Source organism: Vulpes lagopus, chromosome 1 (genome assembly GCF_018345385.1).
Source record: "Vulpes lagopus strain Blue_001 chromosome 1, ASM1834538v1, whole genome shotgun sequence".
In the NCBI taxonomy this organism is placed as follows: domain Eukaryota; kingdom Metazoa; phylum Chordata; class Mammalia; order Carnivora; family Canidae; genus Vulpes; species Vulpes lagopus.
Window position 1 is genome coordinate 53204239 of NC_054824.1, and position 22421 is coordinate 53226659.

The window sequence follows — 22421 nt, forward strand, 5'->3', positions numbered from 1 at the left end:
TCTTCATTTAATCTCTCTATATACACATATAATTTAAGGTGGTTTAAACAAAAGATCTAGACATTGCTCATATTATTATATAGATCCTTTGTTCAATCCACTTTAAATTAATTTGACAGGAATAGAGGAACCTATAGATTTGAGACATTGAAACAAAATTCCCCTTGGCCCAAAATGTTCATTGTAGTGTACTCCACTGGTATAAATTGGAAGAAAAGCATTTTTTGGTCCAATTAGTCCCAGGAGCTGTACACTTTCCTCAGGGTATGAAACAATACACCATTTCTCCAACACTGAAACATTCTTTTCCACAGGCTGTTTGGTGCCACAAGAATCGCTGAGAAAGTGGTAGCTTCTGAACCTTGTTTGTACCTCTCCACGTGTCATAAAGGACTACAAAGACCCAGCCCTTCCTCCTTGAAGCATGCCTAAGAAGACAGAATTCCTTCAGTTAATGAGAGAAATCACATGTGGGGTGTTGGCCCGCTGGCAGTGAGGAGAAACAGTTATGTATGGAGGGTTTTCCTTCACTTGTTCCTTATGTTCGTGAATATGGTTACCAGGGAGGTGGCACTTACCAACTTATAACTCTGCATCTTCTTATGTTCAAGGCAGGATTAAATTGCATTTGCAACAGAACCTTACTTTCCTTTTTCTTTTCTTTTCTTTTCTTTCTTTCTTTCTTTCTTTCTTTCTTTCTTTCTTTCTTTCTTTCTTTCTTTCTTTCTTTCTTTCTAAGATTTAGAGAGAGTGCTCACACCCCTGTGCAAGCAGGGCCAGGGACAGAGGGAGAGGGAGAAGAGAATCTCGAGCAGATTCCATACTGAGTGTGGAGCCCATTGTAGGGCTCCATCTCATGACCCTGAGATCATGACCTGAGCCAAAATCAAGAGTTGGATGCTCAACCAACTGAGTCACCCAGGAGGCCTGTCAGAACCTTACTTTTCATGTCTGGAGTACTAGTGTGGCCCTGGGGGCCAAATTCAATAACAGTTCCATTGAAGGTTATTAAACATAACAACAATAGCAGCTCATATATCCTCAGTGTTGGCTATGTATACTGTTTTATATACATCTTAATCCTCACATGGCATGAGTTTGGAAAGATTATTATCCCCATTCTACAGACGAGGCAACTGAGGAATTAATTACTTGCCCAAAGTCACAAGAGCTAGTAAATATTAGCCTCAAGGTTTAAACTTGTATCTCCTGGACTGAAGACCCTCTATTGCCTGATCATCTCATTGTTCCATTTGTGTAAAGTTGAATAAATTACCTAGTACTTCTTCACTTGATTTTTTTCTGTCAAAAATTAAGAACAATTACATTTCTTACATAAGTCACTCACTGGAAGTTCTCAAGATTCATTCTTGATTTACAAAGAACATTGGAGATCCACTACTTACTGCCTTTCCAGAAATACATATCTTTTTAAAAAATTATTTATTTATTTATTTATTTATTTATGAGAGAGAGAGAGAGAGAGAGAGAGAGAGAGAGAGAGAGAGAGAGGCAGAGACACAGGCAGAGGAAGCAGGCTCCATGCAGGGAGCCTGACATGGGACTTGATCCCAGGACTCCAGGATCACGCCCTGGGTCGAAGGCAGGTGCTAAACCACTGAGCCACCAGGGATCCCCAGAAATACAATCTATTTACTAGTACCAGATGCTTGACCTTGATCTTGTAACTTTATAATAGGAATTATGTGAAGTGTGTGGTTTAAAAACTCTGATGTACTGGGGTGCCTAGGTGGCTCAGTGGGTTAAATGTTGGACTCTTGATTTCTGACTCATGGTCTCAGGGTTGTGAGATCAAGGTCTTCATCAGACTCCACACTGGGCATGGAGGCTGCTTAAGATTCTCTCTCCCTCTGCCCCTCCTGACCTTAAAAAAAAATTGAAAACTGTGATGCACTACTCTCTCACTAATAGCCCTTAGTGGGTGCTGATTTTAAGAATTTTGCTCAGTAGTGAAAAGAACATATGTTGAAACTAAGATGAAATTTTAAAAAAAGGATAACTCCCATCTGAGCATTAAGGTGTTCTTGCCTACACAATGGCCACCCCTTCTCTTAAAATGTAGAGACATCACAGCAGTATCAGAGATCACAGAGTAATGGCTGAGCACATGGGCGCTGGGGCTAGATGCCAGGTGAAAATGCCAGCTCTAGCACTTACTAGCTACACCATTACTAGTGACCTTGGGCAAGTCATCTAACCCCTCTGTGCCTTTCTTTTCTCTACTGTAGAATGAGGATGATAGCAGTACCTACTTTTTAGGGTTGTTGAGAGGCTAGAGTGAGATAATATACATAAGGTGCTAAGACTAGAACCGGTATGGTACATGTATTGTCCAGTATGTTATTTAAAAAGTGAAAAGTCACCCAGTATCGCACCTCAATTATGTATTAGTTTTTATATCTTGTTTTCTCTTCTGCTCTTTTGTCTCATCTGCTTTATACACTGTAACCATAATGTATCAATGTATTTGATATTTTTTACGTTACATTTTACACATTTTCTATGTTTCTGTATAGTGTTCAAAATAATTTTTAGTTGTTTCATACTACTCTTACAGATTGATGAACCAGAATTTATTCCTTTTTTTAAACCTTTATTTTTCCCCTTACAAAAGTAGATGCTTGTTGCTATTTTAGTGTCTTTTTATGATGAATTATATAATGTGGATGGAAGAGTATATCTTTATATATGTACAGTTGCCTTCCATGTTAAAATTTTATGTGTGTGCATTTTCATGTCTACAGGCTACGTTGGGCCAGTTACTTAATATATTTGAGCCTTGTTTTCCTCAACTATAAAATGCAGATGACAATAATACTTGTCCCCTAGGGTTTTGTGGTGTAGATTAAAAAAATAAATATAAATCATTGCAGTAGTTCTAAGTTTAAACTAGCTGTTACTAGTCTTACTTACTGGTTTAATACAACACCTTAAGCAGAGCCTATGGATACATACTCTCACCCTTTAATTCTTGTTAAGAATTAAGTAAGTAGGGATCCCTGGGTGGCTCGATGGTTTAGTGCCTGCCTTTGGCCCAGGGCGTAATCCTGGAGTTCCAGGATTGAGTCCCGCATCAGGGTCCCTGCATGGAGTCTGCTTCTCCCTCTGCCTGTGTCTCTGCCCCTCTCTCTCTCTCTCTGTGTCTCTCATGAATAAATAAAATCTTAAAAAAAAAGAATTAAGTAAGTAAATCAATGCATTGGACAAAGATGGATTTATGAGTTGTTCTGGGGTTGTGGCTGTCACAAAACTTACAGACTTCCTACTCCACTGGCTTACCTCTGTGGTTTCCTTACATGCTGTCTGTAGGTGACATACCACAGCCCTTTGCATGGCCTAAAGGCAAGGGCCAGACCTTGTTTATAGTGGTGACAACACCAGAAGCCATGCAACCATCTCCCACAACCACATTCTCGTGACTTTGACAGAGATCAGATCTGGAAGGCACTGTTCTGGATGGGCTACATGTGCTGGATGTTGGAGTGATTGCACCTTGTTTCTTCAGATGGGATACCTTGCTCATGGGAAACTCCAAACTTCTGGGATCCCAGGCATTTGCCAACTCCACACTCCTGGGATTTTCAACATCTAGGAGAAAAAAAGACACAGATTTATTGTCAGATCACTCGTCAAAAACCTAATTGCCTTTGATGGTCACTCCAAACCCTAAGTGAGATCCATTAAGAAAACAAGATTTGCCTCTACCACTTGCTTTGGACTGTGTGTGCATAGGGAATGCGAAGCTTCTGGATACTATATTTGAAAACATGTAGAAAATAGAATGAAGTATAAAAGAAAACACATCCTTTGGATCTATGGATCTAAGCTGCTCAGCTTTTGAAATCTACTTCTATAATTTGGGCTTAAGAATGTAGATGAATTGAGGTTGTCATATGAGAAGGCATTTACTGGGTGAAGAAATGGTTGAATTACTTCCACTGTACAAAGGTGAATACCAAGAAATTCCCAATTATTCTCATTAGTAGCAGAACCCTTTATAATGAAAGCTAAGATTTGTTGAATAGAATAGACTCTCTTCTAACTTATATACATTTACTCATTCAATTATGAAAATGCTTTGATTTAGGAACTATTAATTAGAAGTGTAATTGTACAGAGGAGAAATGAAGGCACAGATTGGGTGAATACCTTTTATGAGTTTACAACAGACTCTTGTCTGTCATCACTAGCTACATTGTATCTCTGTAAGAGATCCACCAGGAATCCCTTGCCTGTACTGAAATGTCTCAACCATGGAATCTTCTCAGAGGATCCTTTTCTGCAAGTGGTCAGAAAGAACAGGTGAATTACAGTATTTGGTCATCCTATTATAGAATTTTATGGGAAGCTCACTGGAAATGTAATCAATAGATCCTTGACTTTACTAGCTTCCATGAATACCTCACATTGTAATGGCTTTCATCTTGTTTGTGTATAGGAATTCTAGTCCTTTACCAGGTCTTCTTCCTCAGAGGTTCCTGGGAATCTCTGAGCAGCATCCTCATGTCTCTCTAATGTTTCCTGAGGTTGCTTACTTACTTTGGTCAATTGTCTGGCTTTGAACAACCAATCTCTGCCCTCCCATCCTCCCCTCTTCTCAATGCCCCCTCTCCCCACCAGAAGAGGCCTGGTAACTTCTGTCAGGCTTTATGATTTTCCAAGGCTAGGCTATCAAAGGTTATGCAGCTTCCATCCGGTTTTCTTAAGAAGCTGATTCCAGTGGAAGGCAATCGCCATGTAAGAAGTCAAGCTACCCCGGGAATGCCATGCTGGGAAGGCCATGTATAGATGCTCTGGTTGACAGGCTTGATGAGCTCCCAGCCAACAGCCAGCATCAACTCCTAAGCATGTGAAAGAGCCACCTCAAGCACTCAGCCTAGCTGAGATTTTTTTTAAAAATAACAATCAAACTTTATTTCCTTGTACATAATATTGATTGACAGGAAGATTTCTAAGTAATCATCCCTTTATTTGGTTTAGATAAAGACTTCCAGTACAGAACACTATTAGAAATTAACCATTAGGAACCATGTAAAAGAGATGTAAGGCACGTACTATATAATGACCAAATAGATAGAAGTAGTTTTAATTTTTCTACAGAATTTACTGCGAGTTACCACGTAATGAAAACAAAAGTAGGTTACTCTAAATGTGTCGAATTTGTTTAGTAATTTAAATAAAAATACATGGCTCCCATTACACAGATAATTCTAAATCTACTCTGAAAAATAAATCAAGAAATATCTATCAGAAGATGACATACCTATCATAGCATACCAAAAATAAGGCTGCTCTCTTCACAGAATATATGGAGAATGAGTAATCAACCATCAACACAGTGAAAGTTCTAATATTTGGGGGAATATTGGAAAATTATTTGTTAAAAAACAAATTTCTCTCAATATTGTTTATCTCGTCCTTGTAAATCCAGATGAGATTAGTCTAGAAAAGCAGTCTTCTTGAGTCCAGAAAAATCTTCAGTCCAGGATAGTTCCAGGCTAATCAGATACTAAAGAATCTTTACAAAGACAAACAGGCTTGGAAATCACATAGTCTTATTTTGAATTAGCTTGCTTAGTCAAAGGTCTTGGAATTAATGATCAAGTACCAGGATTTTCTGTAACGCACCCAATGCCAAATGACTACTGATTGACATTCTACTTCCTACCATGATGAGTCTTTGATTAGAGGTAGGTGGGAGGCATAAAGAATATGGTGAACTAACTATAAAATAAATTGTGCTCCAATGACCAAATCTCTAAAGATAAATCTTGTTTTTTAATATAAGAAATTCACTGAATCTAATGAATGCTGATTAGAGCAAAGGTAGTGTAAGTATAACAGGGGCAGGAGATCTCTAATTGCATTGGAAATATATGAAAGAATGAATCATTGTAAGAGAATCATTCTAAGAGAAGAATCATTTTCCCAGTTGCCCCACTGCTGTGGATGATATTTTTGTGAGCCTGGGCCACCTTCTCCAGTGAATACTGAGAACCTATCACAGGTTTCAACCAACCAATTTCCATTCCAGCTTGAAGGGCCATTGCAAATTTGCTAAATTCCTCCTTAGTTGATGAATAAAGAGCAGTTTCAATTATACTGGTTTCCTTTGGGATGGTATCCCATGGGTTTAAATCAATAGGACCTCTGCTGCCAACAACTATTATTTGTCCTCCATAGGACAGACAATCCAAATCATTACTAAGATTTAAATTAGCTAACATTTCAATGATCACATCAATGCCTTTTCTCACCAACAGATTTCTTGATTTTATCAATATAATTAAGTTCTTGGTGATTAAACACTTCATGGCCTCCATTCTGCAAGACAGTGTTTTGTCATTCCTCATTACCAGCTGTACCCAAAACTTTTAGGCCATAAGGCCATAATTTGGCACACTGCTATTCCAACTCCTCCACTAGCCCCATGAACCAGAACACTTTCTCCAGCTTTCACACGGGCACTGTGGAGCGGAGCTCGGTAAGCAGTAATATATGGGATGCCGATGGCAGCTCCTTGTTTCAAGTCCAGTTTCTCCCGCAGTGTGTACACAGTGTGATATGAAGCAAGCGCATACTCAGCATTGCTCCCAGAGATGGTGGCGGTAGTGAAATCTCTATCACCTTTCTTGAAAGTAGATACATTATCATCAATATTATCCCAGCCACATCTGAACCCGGTGAGTAGGGTAAGAGTGGTTTTTTTCTGTAAGTACCAGACCGAATATATGTTTCCATGGGGTTTACACCACATGCGTGGACTTTGATTAGAACCTGATGGTCTTTTGGAATTGGTATTGCAACATACGACCGGAGTTTCAGCACTTCTGGTCCACCAAATTAAAAAACTCCAGTCGCTCTCATCAACTTCCCTCCAGTTGCCATGGTGATCTGGTTCTAGAGTGGGGGAGGAAACCTGCGGATGGCTCACTGGGTGAGATCCCACCTAGCTGAGATTTTTAATTCACTGCAGCCCCAGTCGATATCAGAATGTAATCTCATAAGTAGGCCCGGTGAAAAATTAAAGCACACAATTCCAAGATGTCAAGCAGAGTATTAAGCCAAGTGTGGGGTCCATTTAAGAACAGGGTCCTATGCAACTTCACAGGTTGTACACGCATGAAGCCAGACTGCTCACAAGATCTCCGGAGAACTCCGCTGAGCCTTTCCCAAAGTTTTGTGATCAAAATAAATCAGCACAGATTTATGCTGTGCTGATTTATTATAGGGCCACAGTAATCACATTAGCCCTAAGGATAATTATTTCAGTTCACCATTGTTAAACTTTCTAAAAGTTCATTTAGCCTTAAATTTGTGAGTGTAAGTGAGCTAGGCTATAAATATAGTCCAATTCTTTTTATTGTTCTGTCCTCGAGTGGGAATTGAAAATTGTGCTTTGGTATCTTTACTGCATTTTTGACTATTTCAACAATATTACTAGTTAAAAGCTTGCAAACACACATTTGTATGGTAACAAGTAACAGTGCACAGCAGCCCAGGATATTGATAGTTCAAAAGGCATTTTTTTTCTACAAAGGACATAGTCTACAGAGATACAACTCTGCCAACGAGATAAATGGCCTTAAAAATCACCTTCTACAAAGAGAAATTTAATCCCCAGGTACCACAGCTTCCCCAAGTTGTTCCACTTTATAGCTGCATAATTAAAAGGCCTAATTGCATGCATTTCTTAGAAAACAAATGGGAGTTTCAAGACACATCTTGTGCAAGGCAAAAAAAAAAAAAATTAAAAAAAGCTTGCCTCTTGGAAATGCAGATTTCTAAATTCTACTATTTGCACTAAGTTTTCAAAGATTTTAGGGAACTCTTATTGAAGGAAAACATACCTTGTAGTTTATTCTGAAATCGAATAGAGCTGACTCTCTGGTTTTATTTATTTGCCAGAATTCTGCATTAATAAGCACTTTTGTGACCTTAGAATCTGATGGTAAATTAATATTCATAGAGAGAATAATTTTAGGTGTTGCTTTCTTTCTTTTTTTAGGTGTTGTTTTCTAAATAATCAAGAGATTATTATATTCCATTGTGTTAGGGTGCTGTAGAATGTCTCTGATTGCTTTCTTCTCAGAAAATCTTGCATGGGAAATAGGCTCAATATTGACCTCCAAATATATCCATGTCCAAATCTCGAACCTGTACTTGTTACCTTACATAGCAAAAAGGTCTTTGCAGACATGGTTAAATGAAGGTTGTTGAGATGTGAAGATTATCCTAGATTTTTATGGTAGACCTGAAATGTAATCACAAATGATTTTGTAAAAGGGGTACAGAAGGAGATTTGACAACAGAAGAGGATACTGTAATGGATAGAGGAAGGGGCCACTGATCAAGAAATGAAGTTCTGGAAGCTGGAAATGGCAAATTCCCTGGAGTGTTTGAAAGAAGCATATCTCTGCTGACAACTTGATTTTGGCCCAGTGAACTGTAAGGGAATAAATATGTGCTGCTTTAAGCCACCATGTTAGCGGTAATTGGTTGTGGCACTGGTAATAAACTAACAGAGTGGGTGTCTGATTGCTTATTTCTTCTTTGAAAATTTTTCTTGCATGGGAAACTCTTCATCAGCCTGATTGTTTGCCCCTAAGCATTGTATTCCTGGGCTGGAAGAGCACACATTAGGAATTATTAGGCGTGATTTACCTGTTGGTGATCTCTGGGTCACTATCCTTGATGCAGAGCAGGAATTGAGTTTCATTGTGTTCAGGCCTCTTGTTAGCCTATTCTGGACAATGTATTTTATCTCATGGCCAACGCAATTGAACAGTGTCTTGGGTGACAGCAGGAGGTGCAGACTGGGAAATGCCTCTGACTCACCCCTGTGGTGGGTCAGAAAAGGTGCAGAAGGATGCTGTTTCAGGTTGACTGCTATGTGCCCCGTGTGGGAGATGTATGAAGAGCATTCTGGGACACAAAGTTGGCTTCTCACCATCTGATCGAAACGAGCAACTTCTTACAGTAAGCTCAGGGGAAGGAAGTCAGTGTTGGTGCAGTGCTCCTTCCACGAACTTAAGCCCAGATGTCTGACCTACATTTTCATCCTCCAAAATGACCTTCCTTCTACTGTGGTGGTTCAGGGTTCAACACAGAGAAGTAAACAGTGCATAGTAATCATGTTTGATATTAAGATTATTTGAAATTCTTTGGCTTCTCAAACTCTTTGAGTTTGATATATTAAAAGGCAATAGGGCAAAAAGTTGAGTGGGTCATTATTTGTCTTGGTGGGTGTGATTTCTTTTTAGGAAAACTTGCCTCCCTCCACTTCCAGAGCTTCTCATTCTTTGTTTCTGACCTCATGTGGGATTGTCAGCTACGATTGGGTCTCAGGCTTAGCAAAACAGACCATTTTCTATGTATTGTGGTTTGTGGAGCACTGTGAAGGCATTCTGCCTCCAAAATAGATCTTTGTGTTATGCTCAAATCCTCTCTTCGAAAAATCACTTTTGAGGGCTCTCCTTTTTTTAAATACACACCTCCAGGAGGTTGATACATTGGGGTGGTAAGGTAGGTTAAAGTTTTGTGACATCCTCCCCAAACTCTCCTCTTAAGGGTCCAGCACTGTACCAACCCAGTATCAACCCAGTAGGGGAATCAAAGATCAGGAAGCCAAAATTGATCTCTTTGTAAGAGATCTAATGTGCTTTTTGTTTATTGGTTTGTTTTTGTTTTTTCTTTTTTAAAAAAGATTGTACTTATTTATTCATGAGAGACACGAGAAAGAGGCTGAGACTTAGACAGAGGGAGAAGCAGGCTCCTTGCAGGGAGCCTGATGCAGGACTTGATCCCTGTATGGAGATCACGCCTTGAGCTGAAGGTAGACACTCAACTGCTAAGTTGCCCAGGCACCCCTGTTTTTGTTTTTCTCCAACAAACTACTAGAAATAATAAGGGTGAAAGAAAATGACTATATATGATAGAAGATAGAGAAAATAGATGTGGCTTTTTTGGGAAAAGGGATGGTATGAAGGGTGAAGTTTCTCTTTTTTAAATTTATTTTTAAAAATATTTTATTTAAATTCAATTTGCCAACATATGGTATAACATCCAGTCCTCATCCAATCAAGTGCCCTCCTTAATGCCCATCACCCAGTTGCTCATGCCCCCACTCTCTTTCCCTTCTGCAACCATTTGTTTCCTCTCCAATTTTTCCCCACTCAGTTTCCCTTCCTTCCCTTATAGTCCCTTTCAGTCTTTCTTATATTCCACATATAATTGAAACCATAAGATAATTATCTTTCTCTGATTGACCTATTTCACTCAGCATAGTACCCTCTAGTTCCATCCATGTCAAAGCAAATGGTAGGTATTCATCCTTTCTCATGACTAATACTCCATTGTGTGTGTGTGTGTCTATATATACACAACATCTTCTTATTCATTCGTCTGTCAAGGGACATTGTGGCTCCTTCCACAGTTTGGCTATTGTAGACATTGCTGCTATAAACATTGGGGTGCAGGTGTCCTGCCATTTCACTGCATCTGCATCTTTGGGGTGAATCCCCAGTAGTACAATTGCTGAGTCATAGGGAAGTTCTATTTTTAACTATGGAGGAACCTCCACACAGTTTTCCAGAGTGGCTGCACCAGTTCACATTCCCACCAACAGTGCAAGAGGCTTCCCCTTTCTCCACATCCTCTCCAACATTTGTTGTTTCCTGTCTTGTTAATTTTAGCCATTATCACCGGTATGAGGTAGTATTTCATTGTGGTTTTGGCTTGTATTTCCCTGATGGCAAGTGATGCAGAACATTTTCTCACATTCTTGTTGGCCACGTGTATGTTTTCTTTGGTGAAATGTCTGTTCATGTCTTCTGCCCATTTCATGATTGGATTGTTTGTTTCTTTGCTGTTGAGTCTAATAGGTTCTTTATAGATCTTGGATACTAGCCCTTTATCTGATATGTCATTTGCAAATACTTCTCCCATTCTGTAGGTTGTCTTTTAAGTTTTGTTGACTCTTTCTTTTGCTGTGCAGAAGCATTTATCTTGGTGAAGTCCCAATAGTTCATTTTTGCTTTTGTTTCCCTTGTCTTCATAGATGTGTCTTGCAAGAAGTTGCTGTGGCCAAATTCAAAAAGGTTGTTGCCTGTGTTCTCCTTTAGGAGTTTGATGGATTCTTGTCTCACATTTAGATCTTTTAAAATTATTTATTTATTTATTTATTTATTTATTTAAAATTTAATAATACATTTATTTTTTTATTGGTTTTCAATTTGCCAATATACAGAATAACACCCAGTGCTCATCCCGTCAAGTGCCCACCTCAGTGCCTGTCATCCATTCACCCCCCACCCCCCGCCCTCCTCCCCTTCCACCACCCCTAGTTCGTTTCCCAGAGTTAGGAGTCTTCATGTTCTGTCTCCCTTTCTGATATTTCCTACCATTTCTTCTCCCTTCCCTTCTATTCCCTTTCACTATTATTTATATTCCCCAAATAAATGAGAACATATAATGTTTGTCCTTCTCTGATTGACTTATTTCACTCAGCATAATACCCTCCAGTTCCATCCACATTGAAGCAAATGAGAGACACAGAGAGAAAGGCAGAGACACAGGCAGAGACAGAAGCAGACTCCATGCAGAGAGCCGGACGTGGGACTTGAACCTGGGTCTCCAGGTCCAGTATCACACCCTGGGCTGAAGGTGGCGTTAAACCACTGAATCACCAGTAGTACCCGGGCTGCCCGCACATTTAGATCTTTCAACCATTTTGAGTTTATCTTTGTGTCTGGTGTCAGAGAATGGTCTAGTTTCATTCTTCTGCATGTGGCTGTCCACTTTCCCCAGCACCATTTATTGAAGAGACTGTCTTTCTTCCAGTGGATAGTCTTTCCTACTTTGTTGAAGATGAGTTGACCATAGAGTTGAGGGCCCATTTCTGGGTCCTCTATTTTGTTCCATTGATCTATGTGTCTGTTTTTGTGCCAGTACCACACTGTCTTGATGATTACAGCTTTGTAATACAACTTGAAGTCAGGCACTGTGATAACCCCAGCTTTGGTATTCTTTTTCAACATTCCTCTGGATATTCAGGGTCTTTCTGGTTTCATACAAATCTTAAAATGATTTGTTCCAACTCTGTGAAGAAAGCCCCTGGATTTTCGCAGGGATTGTGTTGAATGTGCAAATTGCTCTGGGTAGCATAGACATCTGCACAATATTTATTCTTCCAATCCATGAGCATAGTATGTTTTCAATCTATTTGTGTCTTCTTCGATTTCTTTCATAAGTGTCTGAGTTTTTAGAGTATACATCCTTTACTTCTTTGTTTAGTTTTATTCCTAGGTATCTTATGCTTTTGGGTGCAGTTGTAAATGGAATTGACTCCTTAATTTCGCTTTCTTCAGTCTCATTGTTAGTGTATAGAACTGCAACTGATTTCTGGGCATTGATTTTGTATCCTGCCACACTGCTGAATTGCTGTATGAGTTCTAGCAATCTTGGGGTGGAGTCTTTTGGGTTTTCTATGTACAGCATCATGTCATCTGCATAGAGGGAGAGTTTGACTTCTTCTTTGCCAATTTGAATTCCTTTTATTTCTTTTTGTTGTCTGATTGTTGAGGCTAGGACTCGTAGTACTACGTTGGATAACAGTGGTGAGAGTGGACATCCCTGTCATGTTCCTGATCGTAGGGGAAAGGCTCTCAGTGTTTCCCCATTGAGAATGACATTCACTGTGGGTTTTTCCTAAATGGCTTTTATGATATTGAGGACTGTTCCCTGTATCCCTACATTTTGAAGAGTTTAAATCAGGATGCTGTATTTTGTCAAATGCTTTCTCTGCATCTATTCAGAGGATGATATGGTTCTTGTATTCTCTTTTATTGATGTGATCTATCACACTGATTGTTTTGTGAATGTTGAACCACCCTTGCATCCCAGGGATAAATCTCACTTGGTCATGACGAATAATCCTCTTAATGTACCATACAATCCTATTGGCTAGTATGTTGGTGAGAATTTTTTGCATCAATGTTCATCAGAGATAGTGATCTGTAATTCTCCTTTTTGGTGGTGTTCTTTGGTTTTGGGATCAAGGTAATGCTGGCCTCATAGAATGAGTTTGGAAGTAGTCCCTCCATTTCTCTCCTTTGAAACAGTGTTAGTAGAATAGGCATTATTTCTTCTTTTAATGTTTGGTAGGATTCCCCTGGGAAGCCATCTATCCCTGGACTTTTGTTTCTTGGGAGGTTTTTGATGACTGCTTTAATTTCCCCACTGGTTATTGGCCTGTTCAAGTTTTCTATTTCTTTCTGCTTCACTTTTGGTAATTTATACATTTCCAGGAATGCATTCATGTCTTCCAGATTGCCGAATTTGGTGACATATAGTTGCTCATAATACATTTTAAAAATCATCTGTATTTCCTTGGTATTGGTTGTGATCTCTCCTCTTTCATTCGTGATTTTATTGAGTCTTTTTTCTTTTTAGTAAGTCTGGCTAGGGGTTTATCTGTCTTATTAATTCTCTTGAAGAACCAGTTCCTGGTTTTGTTGATCTGTTCTACAGTTCTTCTGGTCTCTGTTTCATTGAGTTCTGCTCTAATCTTTATTATCTCTCTTCTTCTGCCTGGCTTGGGTTTTATTTGCTGTTCTTTCTCCAGTTCCTTTAGGTGAGAGGTTAGCTCGTGTATTTGAGATTTTTCCAATTTTTTGAGGGAGGCTTGTATTGCCATGTATTTCCCTCTTAGGACCACCTTTGCTGTATCCCAAAGATTTGAACAGTTGTACTTTCATTTTTGTTAGTTCCTTGAATCTTTTAAATTCTTCTCTAATTTCCTGGTTGACCCATTCATCTTTTTGTAGGATGCTCTTTAACCTCCAAGTGTTTGAGTTCCTTCCAAATTTCTTGTGATTCAGTTCTAGTTTCAAAGCATTGTGATCTGAAAACATGCAGGGGGTAATCCCAGTCTTTTGGTACTGGTTGAGACCTGATTTGTGTCTCAGTATGTGATCTGTTCTGAGAACGTTCCATGTGCACTTGAGAAGACTGTGATTTCAGTTACATTAGGATGGAATGTTCTGTATATATCTGTGACATCCATTTGGTCCAGTGTGTTATTCAAGGCCCTTGATTCTTTGATGATGTTCTTCTTAGAAGATCTGTCCTGGGATCCTTGGGTGGCGGTTTAGCGCCTGCCTTTGGCCCGGGGCGCGGTCCTGGAGACCGGGGATCGAATCCCACGTTGTGCTCCCGGTGCACGGGAGCCTGCTTTTCCCTCTGCCTATGTCTCTGCCTCTCTCTCTCTCTGTGACTATCATAAATAAATAAAAATTAAAAAAAAGAAGATCTGTCCTTTGCTGAGAGTGCTGTTGATGTCTTCTACTATTAATGTAGTATTACCTTTTTTTAAATTTATTTATGATAGTCACAGAGAGAGAGAGAGAGAGAGAGAGAGAGAGAGAGAGAGAGGCAGAGACACAGGCAGAGGGAGAAGCAGGCTCCATGCACCGGGAGCCCGATGTGGGATTCGATCCCGGGTCTCCAGGATCGCGCCCTGGGCCAAAGGCAGGTGCCAAACCACTGCGCCACCCAGGGATCCCAATGTAGTATTATCTATATTACCTATGTATCTCTTTATTTTGACTATCAATTGGTTGATATACTTGGCTTGTTTGATTATGGGCATAAATATTCATAATTGTTAGGTCTTCTTGTTGGATAGACCCTTTAAGTGTGATTTAGTGCCCTTCTTCATCTCTTATTACAGTCTTTGGTATAAAATCTAATTTATCTGGCATGAGGATTGTTACCCCATTTTCCTTTGGAGGGCCTTTTGAATGGTAAATGATTCTCCACCCCCTCATTTTAGGCCTGGAGGTGTCCTTAGGTCTAAAATGAGTCTCTTGTAGATAGCACAGAGATGAGTCTTGCTTTTTTTATCCAATTTAATACCCTGTGTCTTTTGATTGGGTCATTTAGCCCATTCATGTTCAGACTAACTATTAAAATACATGAATTTAGTGTCATACAGTCCCTGTTCCTGCAGATTTTTCTTGGTTCCCTCCTTCGCTTACAGGGTCTCCCTAGATATTTCTTACAGAGCCAGTTTGGTGGTCTTGTATTCTTTCAATTCCTGTCTATTCTTTCAATTCCTTCCTCTTTAGAGATAAAGGGATCTCTCTTTATGTCTCCTACTATTCTGAATGACAGCCTTGCTGGATAAAGTATACTTGGCTGCATGCTGTTCTCATTTAGTACCCTGAATATATCATGCCAGCCCTTTCTGGCCTGCCAGGTCTCTAGAATGGTTTGTTGTTAATCTCATATTTCTCCCCATTAGGTTAGGAATCTCTTGTCTTGATCTGCTTTTAGGATTTTCTTTTTATCTCTGAAATTTTCAAGCTTCACTCTTATATGTCGGGGTAATGATTGTTTTTTGTTTATTTGGGGTGTTCCTCTCTATCTCTTGGGTATAAGTGCCTATTTCCTTCCCCAAGTTAGGGAAGTTCTCAGCTATGATTTGTTCACATATACTTCGTGGTACTCTCTTTCTGTACATATTCTGGAATCGCATAAGATGAATATTATTTCTTCTCAAGCTATCATTTATTTCATGAAGCCTCTCCTCATGCTTCTTAATTTTTTTTTTCACTTTTTTCCTCAGCTTTCTTCCTTTCCATCAACTTGTCTTCTATGTTATTCACTCTCTTTTCTATCTCCCTAACCCTAGCAGTTAGAGCATCCAATTAGACTGCATCTCAGTTAAAGTATTTTTAATTTTGAGAATCTCCAGAGTCCTTTATCCATTTTTTAAGAGCCACCAGGAATTTTATAATTTACCTCTAAAGTGTATCTCTGATGTGCTCCTTAAATCCACATCTATTAGGCCTGTGGCAGAGAGTATTACTCCAGTTCTTTCTTTTGTGATGAATTTTTCCTTCCAGTCATTTTGTACAGTGCAGAATAGATGTATGAGTGAGCAGAGTCAAAAATATCAATCACGACCTAAGAAAAATACACCCTAGACAATTCTAAAGAAGTCAGGGACCAAATAAAAGTGAAAGAAAGGAAAGAAAAAAAGACCATTAAAGTGAAAAACAATTTTTTTAAATAGTAAAAAAAAGAAAGAAAGAAAGAAAGAAAGAAAGAAGGAAGGAAGGAAAGAAAGAAAGAAAAAGAAAAGAAAAGTGATGGAGGAGAGAGAATATAGTGTCACAGAGCGACCAAGAGGGTGATCCTCTTGGTCTGAGTGTATTTTGTTCTGCATGTTAGAAGGTGCTAAATTCTATATTTATATCAATCAGCACAATAGCAACCACAAGAACGAAAACAAGATAAAAGAAGGAGGCAGAATGAGAAGGAAAAGAGAATATAATTTCACAGAATGGATCAACAGTGTGCTCCACTTGGTTTTGAGTGTATTTTGGTCCATATGTTAGAAGGTACTAAATTCCAAAATTAAAAAACAAAACAAGACCGAAAAAACTCAAATCCATAACATGTATCTACAAATTTAATTGAATACTTTGAAAGGAATTCAAAAATAAAGATATATCTATGACATATAATTATAAAATATGAAAGCCAAAAAGGAAAAAAAACCTTAAAAATGAAAAGTTGATAAAATATTGTAGTTAAGGCAGGAAAAAAGAAATAATACTGGAAATTTTTAACCCAAAAGAAAAACCTCGCGTTCTATTTGCTGTTTTCCCTCAGTCCTGGAACTATCCAGGGCTGCTTGGTCAGTAAACTTGCTCTTCCCCTGTTCTTCCAGCACTTCTTCTGGGAGAGGAGCCAGCTGCACTGATTCTCAGGTGCCTGTGCCTGGCAGAGATGCCGTGCCCTTTGCCAAGTGGCAGGACTCCATGTAAAGCTGCTTGTCCTGTGAGGCCTTTGTTCCCTAGAGGCTTTCCTCTTACAGATGAAAGGAGAAAAAAGAAAGAAAAAATGATGGCAGCCAGATCTCCAGCTCCAGAGCCAAGAGCTCCCCTCATGTTCCGAACTACAGTCTGTCAGTGCACACTGGCTTAGATTCCCCCCGGGGGCAGGTTCAGGGGCACTGATCTATACCAATTGAAGGACACCTAGTGGTGGGAGAGCTTTCACCATCTTGAGCCCTTCCTGGTTCTGCCTGTCCTGAAGGGAACGGGAACAGAGCATAGTCCACTTCTGTCCACTGCCAGGCTCTTGTAAAAAGCAATCACTTTTGATCACTTTTCTCTCTGTGGGGTTCCAGCTGTTCTCTCTTTACATCTTAGGTTGAATTCCAGGTGTTCAGGATGATTAGAAAGTTATCTAGGTAATTTGGGTACCATATGAAATGAGGATCCCTACTCTTTCGCCATCTTGCTTTCCTCGGGTGTAGGTTCATTCTTTCTCTTCTCTCTCTCTCTCTCTCTCTCTCTCTTATTCTCTCTCTCTCATTCTCTCTCTCTCTCTCTGTCTTCTCTTTCTTTCTTTCTATAAGGAAAAAACAAAGTAATTTTGTCCTAAAGTGAAATGACTGACCCAGGATGGAAAAAGTATACAAGACAAAAGCTGAATGGATATGGAAATTTACAGATGGTTTGTGGAAAAAGAATATATATATATTTGTGTGTGTGGAAAAAGAATATTGATAAAGGAATATTATGTGCAGTTAAAGTAAGATTGGAATGGGTTTGTATAAGTTAAGAAGAAAAAGAGTTTTAACATCAAATGCATACTGATACCAAATTAGAATTTTGTTTCCTCCCTGTTAAAGGACAAAGTTTTCTTGGACTATTGGTCTGCTCTTGGTAAGAAATTGTAAACAAAGGTTTTTCTTTACCTTTAATGGTATCTACCTAGGAAACAAAGGTGCTGTGTTTTGTCTTTACCTGGTCTTTGATTGCTTAAGAAACTGAGTATTTTCTATTAAAAAAGGTCAAGTTTTTTTTTTTTTACAACTATGAGACTTTTTGTATAGGTTAAATTTCATGGGAAACCTTGTCTAATAAGAAACAATGTAGACTTTCTTTAGAGTATATTTGTATGAAATTCCTAAATCTGATATGCCCTGGTATCATGTGTCAGTCATCATTTGAAAATGTATGTCAAAGAAATAACCAAATTTCTTGCCAATTGGGACAATGAGGAACTCTCATCAGATCTTAACCATGGACATTTTAAGGCTTCTGTCATTTGCAGACAGTTATTGCTTTACTCTGATGCTTTGGCAAAAAGTATTTCTGCAGAAGTGCCTCATCTTCAAGGAGATTCATGGAAAAGACTTTGACAATTACAGGTTTCTGATAATTAAGATAAATTTGCCTTCTTTTGGGAGGGACACTAATGAACCTTTCAAGTATTTCCCCAAGGCTACCTGCATAGCCTCCCAGTACCCATGTGATGGTAACTTAAGATGTGTCCCTATTCGCTTTCCCTATATCTGTCAAATGGACCCATTATATCAATGATATAAAGTTAACATGTGAATGTTTGTCTTTGTTGCAGGACAAAACCCTGCAGGCTTTGCTGGAACATCTGTGAGGGAGAAGATGTGTCAAGAATCCACAGAAAATTCAAGGCCCAGGCACTGCCATAAGATTTGAGAGTTGTGTGGTCAGGTAGGATGCATGTTGTCCGGAAGTTGTGTTTTATAAGATGCAAACTTATCCAACCCCTATGAACATAAAGAAGATACAAGTCTTTGTAGGGATTTTAGGGGTTTAGAGGTCTTTTAGTCAATCAGGAAACTGATGCCATTGAATATCTGGATACAAGCCCTAGCTAACCCTTCAGTAGATACAGGAGACTGAGTGCATAGGAAGACTGGCCACCACAGTTCCTGGGTGGGATGGTGTTTTGCCAAAGAAGCCAGATGGCCCTTGAAATACAGTGACTTGTTTAATGCAGTAACAATATGTTCTGTATGTTCCAAACAATGTCCAAGGCAACTGTTAAAATGGTCTGTGGTCATCCACTAGAATTCCCAACTGGTAAGGGATTGGTAAATTGATTATATTGGTCACCATCCTTGTGAGTGAGGATTCTAAATATGCCTTGGTCTGTGTGGACACTGCATCTGATTTAACTCAAGCTGTCTTTAGTCACTGTGCAAACCTGGCTGCTGCTATGAGGGGATTAGAGAAGCTAAGGACCATGTACAGATACCTTGTTGAATAGACAATGATAGGAGGTCACATTCCAAAGGTCATGATACACAAGACTGGGCAAAAGAACTTGACATTGAATGGAGGGTCCATCTCCCCTATAACCCTCAAGCAACAGAGTTGTAGAAAGGACAAATGGGATATTAAAGCAGGAGATTAAATTACTAAGAGTTAAAACCACCTTGGCCTGGTGGATTAAAGTATCATCCCAGGCTTTAGTACATTTGAATGATCATCCAGTAGGACTTCATATGCCAGACTTCAGATCTCTGCCGAGGCCCCATAAAGACATGGAAGTCATGGAAAACATGCATCACCCTGAGTCACACCATGGATCAAGGTGCTATACTGCTGAGAACACTGAGCCCCATCATGCCTGGGAAAGACCGTATCTACTGGAATTTGCAATGAAATGTCCTACTGGGATAGGTGTTATTTCACACCCATGGGTGGGGGGGAACTACTTTTTCTTACTGGGATCCAGTTGTCCTGCTACAAGTTAGGCCTGTTGAAATGTACCATGCCTGGAATGGGACACATACCGTTGGAGAAGGCAAGAAGGTGGGGGTCTCATTCTTGCAAACCCCACTCCTAGGCCACTGCCTCATGTCTGATAAGGCTGTCTTCCCCAGCCAACGTGTATGGTATATACAATCCGGTCAAGTTCCTAAAGCTGCCAACTTCCTTCTCCTCAAGGCCACATTCTGTTTTCCATTGGTATTCTTTCTCTTCCCTCCCCTCCTCTCCCCTCCTTTCCTCTCCTCTCCTCTCCCCTCCCCTCCCTGTCCCCTCCCCTCCCTTTCCCTTCCCTTCTCTTCCCTTCCCTTCCCTTCCCTTCCCTTCCCTCCTTCCTTCCTCCCTCCCTTCCTCCCTCTCTCGCTCACTTTCTTTCTTTTTTGTTTAGGGCCTCTTTGAACTTGCTGATATGCCAGTGTTTGAAGAAATTTAGAAAAATTACAACTACAGTAGCAACTCAGGGGTATTTCAGGTTGGGCCATGATTGTGAAAGCTTTAACTTTTTCTAGAAGTAGAGAAAAGTTATTTCTGTTTAATTTTTTCTTTAGCTCTGAACTTGAAGCTGATGCTGAGGGCAGGCAAAGGGTTCTAAAAGGTGGGGGAAAGGTCTCCAAAGAGATGGGCACCAGACTAGCTCTCTTTCTGGCTGTGCTAGATTCACTCATATTATTATTCAAGATGAGAATTTTGACTTCGCTGCAATGAAGACAGCACAAGATTTGTTTCTTCCTCTTTCTCTCTGGATCTGAGAGAAAGGGTTATCACCTTCTTGTGGTAAGCAACACTATGGTGAGGCATCAACTAGTCAGGAGGGTGTAGACAGTCTGGTTAACCACACAGCTTACTGAGACACAAGGTAGACAAAGCCTGGAGAGGACAGGGCTTGTGGGAGGAGCCTTTGTTGTGACACAGAGATAAAGGCTAGATTATCTGGGACAGGGGAGAACTTTATAAATACTCAACAACAATATCTATTCAAGGACAAAAGTGAAAACCAGATCCTGTACTGTGTAGTCCTCTGTCATTTCAGAAACTTTGGCAAATCATCTGAAACCCTTGGTTAAGGAAATATTGAACAGATGTGTAAGTTTAGTTGCAGATACTGCACTCCTGATAGAAAACTGTAATTTATAAAATTAAGTGTAACCTGCAAATATTTCTGTTCTTCTTTTCCAAAATTTTCCCTGGGGCAAAATTCTTTGCTCATCACAGTCACAGTGAAATGGTAGACTGAATGCATAATTTCCAAATATAATTACAATGACAGAGCTTCTGCTAAAATTTGAGCAGCAGGTAATATGAAGGTATATTCTTCAGCAATTGGCTACTTTCATGTTAGCATGATGCTTTTTAAAAAAATATTTATTTATTCATGAGAGACACACAGAGAGAGGCACAGGCACAGGCAGAGGGAGAAGCAGGCTCCATGCAGGGAGCCCCACGTGGGACTCAGTCCTGGGTCTCTAGGACCACACCCTGGGCTGAAGACAGTGCTCAACCACTGAGCCACTTGGGCTGCCCAGCATGATGCTTTTAAGATTCATTCATATTGTTGTGCATCAGTGGTTTGCTCCTTTTCATTATTGAATAGTATTCCGTTGTATGCCTGTGCCAAAATTTATTTTTTCTTATACCAGTCAATAGGCATTGAGTTGTTTACAATTTTTGGCTACTATGACTAAATTTTACACCTAAATCTTTGAGTGGACATACATTTTCATTTCATCCTAAGAGTAGGATTGTTGGGGCTTATGGTAGTGTATGTTTAACTTCTAAGCTATTTTTAAAATGATTGTGTCACTTTGTATTCCTGCCAGAAACATATGAGAGTTCCAGCTGCCGCCACATTCTTGTCAGCACTTGGTATTGTTAGGTTTTAAATTCCTATCTCTCTAGTGGGTGAGTAATGGTATTTCAATGTGCTTTTATTTTCTATCTATCTATTATGTATCTATCATCTATCTATCTATCTATCTATCTATCTATCTATCTATCTATCATCTATCCGTCTTATCTTTTTAAGCAGGCTCCACGCCAAATGTGGGACTTGAACTCATGACCCTGAGATCAAGAGTTGGATGCTCTACCAGCTGAACCACCCAAGCACCCCATGAACATGCTTTTATTTTGCATGTCATACTATATTGATTTAAACATTTGGGACACCAAAGAGCTCTGTCCTTTCATTTAGGTGTTACTGTTTATAGTAGCTTGTAAGCACAAGTAGTCAATCCCATGTACCAGCAATTCTGTCTTAGAAAATTCTTTATCAGAAAAGTTGATTTTTCATCTTTTATGTCAACTTGTCCCGATCTTGTGAGGATTCCTTTGAGCTTCTTCACAGAATACATTGCATCTTGTCATGTGTCCTTCAGTGATCAATCTGGTTCCAGTTTCATCCTTTTTAAGTATAAGTATACCTTTCGCCTTTATCTTTTCTCCTGATAGACTGGCATTTATCTTATTCTGAACTCACCCAGGTGATACAGGGCTTTTCTGGCTTTCATGTTTGTGCCACAGTCACTCCACCATAGTCCTATATTGAAAGCTTCAGTCAGTCATCACTGATTCTCTTTACTGATTTGGTGTTATTCACAATGCCCAGTGACCCTAATGGATCTGCTCCATTAAAAATAAAATCTTGAGATGGGAAGCCTAAACAATAGAGTCCTGGACAGCTGAAGTCAGATAATAGGGACTGAAATGTAAATTTATTTTTTTAAAATTTTTATTTATTTATGATAGTCACACACACACACACACACAGAGAGAGAGAGAGAGAGAGAG

The 22421-nt window shown here is 39.5% G+C and overlaps 1 pseudogene; it reads right to left on the bottom strand.

The window, feature by feature from the left end:
• Nucleotides 1-5924: 5924 nt before the first annotated feature.
• Nucleotides 5925-6909, bottom strand: LOC121484572 (annotated as a pseudogene).
• Between the last annotated feature and the right edge of the window lie 15512 nt (nucleotides 6910-22421).